This window comes from Musca domestica, unplaced genomic scaffold, assembly GCF_030504385.1.
Source record: "Musca domestica strain aabys unplaced genomic scaffold, Musca_domestica.polishedcontigs.V.1.1 160, whole genome shotgun sequence".
In the NCBI taxonomy this organism is placed as follows: Eukaryota; Metazoa; Arthropoda; class Insecta; order Diptera; family Muscidae; genus Musca; species Musca domestica.
Window position 1 is genome coordinate 1,008,955 of NW_026712220.1, and position 7,933 is coordinate 1,016,887.

Consider the following 7,933-nt stretch of genomic DNA (forward strand, 5'->3'; position numbering starts at 1 on the left):
ACTCGATCGATCTAAGTTTGATAATAATAATCGTCTACTCCCTTCGAGAATAATCGTGCGCAATAGCCTACCAGCCAGACAGACGGACGGGCATCTCTAGATTAACTTCAAATGTTATGAAACGGATTTGGTCCAAAGAGACCTTGGCTTTAAAAGAGTTATTTCGATGCGGTAACTTTAACCCCTATCAACCAATATATACCCTCTATAGCCAGATGGCTGAGGATATAAAAGTGTGAATATTTTTGTTACCCTTTGTGATATTCATACCCTTAGCCACATGGCTACAGCGGGTATACCCGCCAAGGGAGCATGTCAACGTGGTTTCGGTGAAAAGCCAAAAAAAAAATTCGACTAGGTGACATTTTTATTAAATAAATGCTCTGTTCCAAAACCTGAAATTTATGCACCAAAAACTTCCATCAAATTTGCTGGACAGTGTAATTGAAGACTTTTGTATTATGTCGTCAGTTTGCGTCATATTTAATATTTATTAGCCATTTATATTAACTGTACATGTACAAGCTTGTTTCATAACACCGATCTGACGTTTAATTTTGTAACAAACAAAAAAAGTAATGAAAACAACTCTCACGGCTTCCGTGTCGATATATCAATGGATATGGAAACAATCGATAAAGCCAGCAATTAATTTTAAATAAATCGTTTCTTAAGTCGTCTGGAATAAAACTTGCTATTACTCATGCCCTGCAAACAAATTAAAATCAGAACAACAATAACAGCAACAAAAACAAAAGGTAAACAAATTCTAGCAAAATTTGTTAATTTTCGGATTTATAGATTATTCGTGACTTGAATAATCCGCCTGCAGTGTTCGAAATATTGTGAGGCAGCCTGGCAGTAAGTAAGATTGAATGTCACACATCGACGGCACTCGTTTGTTTATTTATTTGTGTGTGTGTGTTTTTTTTTTTTTTTTGTACTTGAACATGAAATAATAACATTTGTACATATTTATTTTAGAAGACTGGTTTTTTGGAAAAGAAAAATACGCAAACATAGCTTGCTGGGATTTCTCCACCATCCAGCCGTAAATGATGTCACTGTGAGCTGAGGTGAATGATTTTTTGTTGTTTTCAAAAATTCACGCAAAACAATACAATGACATGTATTGTTTACAATTTTACAAAAAAATTTATTTTAAATTAATATTTTAGAAGGTAATAAGTACTTTGACAGCCCTTAAATGAGATTTTATTATTCTTTCTCCTGCAACCATACCTAATACCCGACGTTTGCCTTCGAAGTTTTTCACCACAAAACTGGAGCAGATGCATTTTTATGAATCGATTGCATTTTTTTAAAGTTGAACAAAAACTAATTAAAAACCAGTAAAGAAAGTCCTAAAGTCAGGCGGGGCCGATTTTATGATACCCTACACCACTTTGCTAATTTAGTTGAGCTCCACTTAATAATTAAAAGTTTTTATGGGAGAATTCAATCATACATGCTATGATTATAATTATAATTTAAAATTCAAAGGACTAAATATGCCGAAGCATTTGTATCTTTTAAATTCGGACTTGTATTGCCCATTTGGTGCGAAATTGATTTGAAATCGGATAAAAATATATATGGGAACTATATACAAATCTGAACCGATCTCGATAAAATTTGGCAAAGATATTTCTGAGCTGTATTTGATATATTTCCCTGAATATCGTTGTTACGGAGTGCATATTACGGCTGTGGAGGACAAAAATAATAAATCGGATGAACAATATACATGGGAGCTATAGCTATATCTAGACCGATTTCGTTAAAATTTGGCATACTTATTTACAGGCCTAATTTGGTTGTATGTTCAAAATTCCATACTATTCGGATTGATATTACACGTTTGGTGCACAATAAAAGGCAAATCGGACGAAGATATATATGGGAGCTATATCTAAATTTTTACCGATTATCTCCAATTTCAATAGGGTTCGTCCTTGGGCCAAACAAATGTTGTTTGCAAAATTTCATCTGCATAGGACAATAAATGCGAACTGTACTTTGTTCACAAGAATACATGGACAGACGGACGGACGGATGGACGGACGGACGGTCAAACGGACTGACATGCATAAATCAACTCAGAAAGTGATTCTATGCAGATCATCAAAAGGAACTATGGGTCTATCTCGTTTCCTTTTGCCTGTTACAAACAAATGCACAAAGACATAATACCCTGACCACCTTGTGGTGTAGGGTATAAAAATTAATTTTTGGAACTGAAGTCGGTAACATTTGGAAAAACTAAATATCTTTTACAAATCTTCCTTTCTTTTATTTGATGAAATCGACTTTACCATAATGAGGAAGGACAGTAATTGTGTTCGGTTGGCCGGATATTAGGTAGGACTTTGAAAAAAAAATATATATGGTTAAACTTATAAAAATACCTGAAATTGGGCAGTTCATTACTTCGGGGCTATGTCAATACGAAAGACCCGGGACTGTATTCTTGTTCTATGAAAATTCGAAATGAAAAATATTTTTGTAATAAAAATGTTTTTTTTTTTGGTTATTTCTCTTCCAAGATGAGCTGATCTGATGAGTGATCCGAAATTTGCACTATGATATGAGTTTCGTTGTTGGTGTAGATGATTTTTAAACCCCCATCCATATGCCTACAGAGGATATATATCAAACGATATATAATCGCAATCGCGGTTTGGACCAAATCCGTTTCAGAATATATGGAGTCGGGCTAGTGGTGTCCGTTCATCCGTCCGTCTGTCTGGCTGGTGCACACGATAACTCTCGAATGGAGCATCCAAACTTGGCAGATCGTAATATTATTATCAAACACAGATCGAGTTCGGACAATATCGATCTACTTCTTCTGGTACCTCCCCCACAAAACGTCAAAATTTTCACCGGAGGATCATCAAGTATTAAACAAACTTTTCAATTTTTAATATTTTTACCAGTGTTAGGTCAGGTACGAAAATAGAATATATCGACCCACTCTATTAAGTACCTCTCCTATAAAGGGTCAACATTTTGAATAGTTACTCGTATAACCCTTATAAAATGTGAACCAAGGGACAAATTGTCTTGAGTTTTTCACATATCAATATTTTTATCAATACAAGATGTAGTGTGGAGATGGAACATATCGGTTTACTCCATTAGGTACCTTCTCCACAATGGGTATACGTTTTGAATAATCGCCTCTCCTGTAAAATGTGAAATAAGGGTCCCATGTCTTAAAATTTCACCCATCTGAAAATTTGTCTTTATCTATTTCCCATACAAAATCTGGTATCAAGGACGGATAGAACGGATCACTCCTCCTGGTACCTCTCCCACAACGGGTCAAAATTTTGAATAACCATGATGCTTATAAAAGTCGAAATTAGCATCCCACTCTATTCAAACGCAGCACATTCTAATATTTCGAAAAACACAAGATCTATTATGGAGATGGAATATATCCGCCTACTTCTACATCTGTTACCTCCCCTACAAAGGCTCAAAATTTTGAGTAATTATAACTCCTATAAAATGAGAAATAAGAATACAATTGTCTTTAGGTTTTGTACATCTCAATATTTTTACCAACAATAAAAATGAAATGTATCTTTTTGATAAAATTTATTATTTTAAAATATCAACTGACTGCAGTACAGTGCACAGTTTCAACTTTATTTCTCCATTAAATTCAATTTATTTGACTTTATTTTAATGAGATAAAAACGGAACGACAAACTTAAGTTACCTTCCATGTTGTGGTGGAGGGTATAAAAATGAATTCGATACCAATAGAAAATTGCATTGATGCTGATTTGCGATAACCTTCGTTAGTACTGCTGCACTATGTTATCTGTGTCCCAAATTATATTTTTATTTCTTTCAATATATTTAGCTATAGCATTGCATCGGTACACATTTTCTAAACTGAAACATATAATAGTATTGAATCTTATCATCTCTGACTGGCATTTGTTTACGCTATATTTCTGAGTAATTTTAAAGTATCAAGGGTTATCAATAGAACAAGACAATAATTGCAAAACAATATTATAGCGGAGGATACAAATTGGGGGCCAATGTGTTTTATTGACAAACTATTCATAGTCCGGCCAAGATGAACTTTTGGGCGATTGGTTTGTTTCAAATTTGAATATAGCTCCCACATCCTGAATTTAAGCAACGTTGATTAAAAACATAATATCGACCGTTTCCCCATTATGAGTCTAATGTTGTAACATTTTCATAGGACTATTTTTCATTCAAGTCCTTTTGGTACATTATATAGCACGTTTATCCACAAACTTTCAACTGTCTAACCCATATTTATCATCATCCATAAGATTAGCTCTATTTTACGCATATACACAACTTAGAACCATTTAGTACTTTTCGTACATGTTGTAATACGTCTCTCTGGATTTCTCTCATTATTATTACCCTACTAGTTTTCTTAACTAACTTTTAGCACTTTTTCTCACTTATTGTACACATTTCTAATATTTAGTACAAAAACTCCTTCTTACATCAACGCTACTTCCTAAGCTTGATTTTTTTTTTACCGAGTGCCTACATTGATGCCAGAAAAAAGACTAGACACTACTTTGTATATTTAGTAGAGCTATCCATAATGAATAAACGTTTTTGTGGAGAATTAAAACCTTCTTGGGAGATATATCCTCCTCTGAATCAATTTCTACTAAATTTGACGGAGGCATTTGTGTCTGAACCAATAATAATAAAAATCCATCCTATTTGAGCTGATATTATATTTTTAGGCACAGTAAACGTAAAATCGTATGAAGATATATATGGGAGCCACATACAAATCTGAACCTATCTCTATAAAATTACGCAGATGTTTTTCTATTTTGAAATTGATATTTGATACCAAATATCGTTGTTGTGGAGATCATTTTACGGGTGTGAGACACATTATTGTTGTTTTTCTTTTTTTTTAATAAAATCAACGTTTGTTTATTAGTGGAGAAAGATGGTAATGTTTACCAGGAGGTAAGGCAAGAAATACCCAGACTTGTTTTTTGTCTGGAATATTTTCCCCACGAGTTATTTAAAAATGACTCCGATTTTGTCCAGAATAAATGTGTTCGTATACTTCAAAGTCCATCCAATTTATACTAACCATTTGGTACCCAATAAACTTGAAATCGGATAAAGATATATATGGGAGTTATATCTAAATCTGAACCGATCTCGTTAAAATTTGTCAAAGGCCATATTTGGTATAGTTCGTTGTTACAGAGTGCATATTACGGCTGTGGAGGACAAAAATATCAAATTAGATTGGATTAGTCCTATTGGACTACTATTGCGCATTTGGTGCCCATTAAAAGGCTAATCGGACGAATATATGTGGAAGCTATATCTCAATTTTCACCGATTATCTCCAATTCCAATAGGGTTCGTCCTTTTGCAAAAACAAATGGTTTGTGCAACATTTCTCAATCGGACAATAAATGCGACCTGTACTTTGTTTACAAAAATACATGGACAGACATGCATAAATCGACTTAGAATGTAATTCTATGCATCAAAAGGAACTCTGTTTCCGCTTCCTTCTCTATGTTACAAACAAATGCACAAAGGCATAATACCCTGACTCTGTAGGGTATAACAACTTATGTAAGGGTTTTAGCTCTTTGCGGTCAGATAATACAAAATGGTAGAAAATTTAGTACTTTTAAAAATTATGGCACTCTTAAATTTACGAATATCAAATAATTCAGACTTATCACACAACTACACACCAAAAATTCCAAGACCAAAACCCTATATTATTCACCGACACTTTCATATCGGACAAGTCCTTTTTGCCTGTATTTTACTCAGATGCATTCTGAAAATTTTGAAGGTATTGCTCAAATTTGTCAGCATCCTTATTGTTATTGTCCATATATTTGTAAAAATGTATTCATTTTGTAATTTTGTGTTCAATGGTTTCAACTTTAATGTTGATCATTGCTTCTTGTGATAAGTAACTGTTATACAAATGGACTTTGTGTTGGCGATTACTGTAATCGTTTGAATATTTCAAACCTTGCATACTTTTAGGCTTTCGAGAAAATTTACTATAATATGATAATGATTTTGAAGCCCTTCAGGTTTGTTTATTAATTCGTTTGAAACTCATCGAAATAAATATATATATTTTTTTTTCAAAATAATCAACATAAACTTAGTTGTATAAATGTCAATAAATGATAAAGTTATTTTAATGAGGCATATTTTGGCCGCATATGACAGATGGTATACAATAATTCTACGTTTTGATATATTCCTCTCATTACAATACCGACTCATTATAAACAGGTACTTTGGTACTTAGTATGGAGGGTATATTAAGTTCGTCATTCGGTTTGTAACACATCGAAATAATATTTTTAGACCCAACAAAGTAGAAATATTCTTGATCAGCGTAAAATGTTAAGCCGATTTTGCCCTGTCCTTCCGCCGGTCGACCCGTCTATTGTAATCACGCTAGAGTCGAAACAAATTAAGATAAGAAGCTAAAATTTTGGACCGATCTGTCTTTTGTCTTTTGGCATGTCAAGTTCGAAGATGGGCTATATCGGTTCACATTCCTCCATACAACGGCACTTCCCGATATTCGGTATTTTGATGATTTTAGCCACATTTTTCAATGGAATTGTCTGAAAATCCCACAAGGAGTTCTTTAACCTCCAAGGAAGATAATTGTCTAAATAGGTTCACGATATCGTATAGTATCATCTGAGTACTTTACCCCCTGGAAGAGAATTGTCGAGATTTTTTACTTTGGGTATGTCCGGCTAATGCGAACCAAAGTTTTTTTGAATTTTAAATATTTTGTAGGTAGGCGGCCTTCGGCCGCCTCTTGAAACTATTTTCTCTAAGTATGTCCCGCGCTGGCTAGCGCGAACCAAAGTTTTCTGAATTTATGTAATTTTGTAAGAATCTGGCCTTTGCCCAGGCTTGATATTTTTTCTGCTGGGTCCCGTACCAGCTAACGCGAACCCAAGCTTACTACATTTAATATTTCCACAACGGATAATCCACAACGGACATAATCCCCACTTTATTGTAGGGGTTATGACCGAAAAGATCGTATTTAAAGTTCGTAATGGAAACTACAGCCTGTAAAAATAAAAATTGCGCATGCAGATCCACGTCTTCGTACAGCCCCCATATAACGATACCTCCCGATATTCGGCATTTTGATGATTTTAGGGAGGTTATTCACCGAAATTGTTTAAAATTTCGTATTTCAAGGCATTGAAACCTATGACGGGAAATTGTCTATGTCCTCATATAGCTCACATATAACAGCAACTCCCTTGATTAAGTATTCTGATGATATTAGCAACATCACCGGAATTGTTCAATATTTCGTATTTAAAGTTCGTTATAGGTTATAGGTGCTACAACCGTCGTTATAGGTACTACAACCGATGACAAAAAATTACTTATGCAGGACCACGTCTTCGTATAGCCACCATAGTTTTCCTTCGAGTGGTATTTTTCGCCATTTTTTTTTTTTTTTTTTTTTTTTTTGTATTTTTTTCAAGTTCCTTCAAAATGGTGGAGGAAATTAACAGTTGTATTTTACTTGTTTGTTCGTGGAATTTTTTGTTACTTTCACTTATTTATATAAAGAACAATTGTATATATTCAAAAGGCCATTTCGTTTTCAAAGTTTTTATATATCTTTAATGACCAAATTTAGTTGAAGACTGCAAATTATTTAAAATATTCCTAAAATTACCTCAACGAAGGAATGCTCCTGCTGTCATTCCTTTAAATCTTCGTATAAAAGAGGGATAACCACCATACTGCAGCTGTTGTTAGCATTCGACATTCCCAGGCGCCTGCAAAACGACACCGCATTGTGTTGCAACATTGGATAACCAATATCAAACTTTTATTCTTCTGCCAGCCAGGTTTGAAGTTGTGC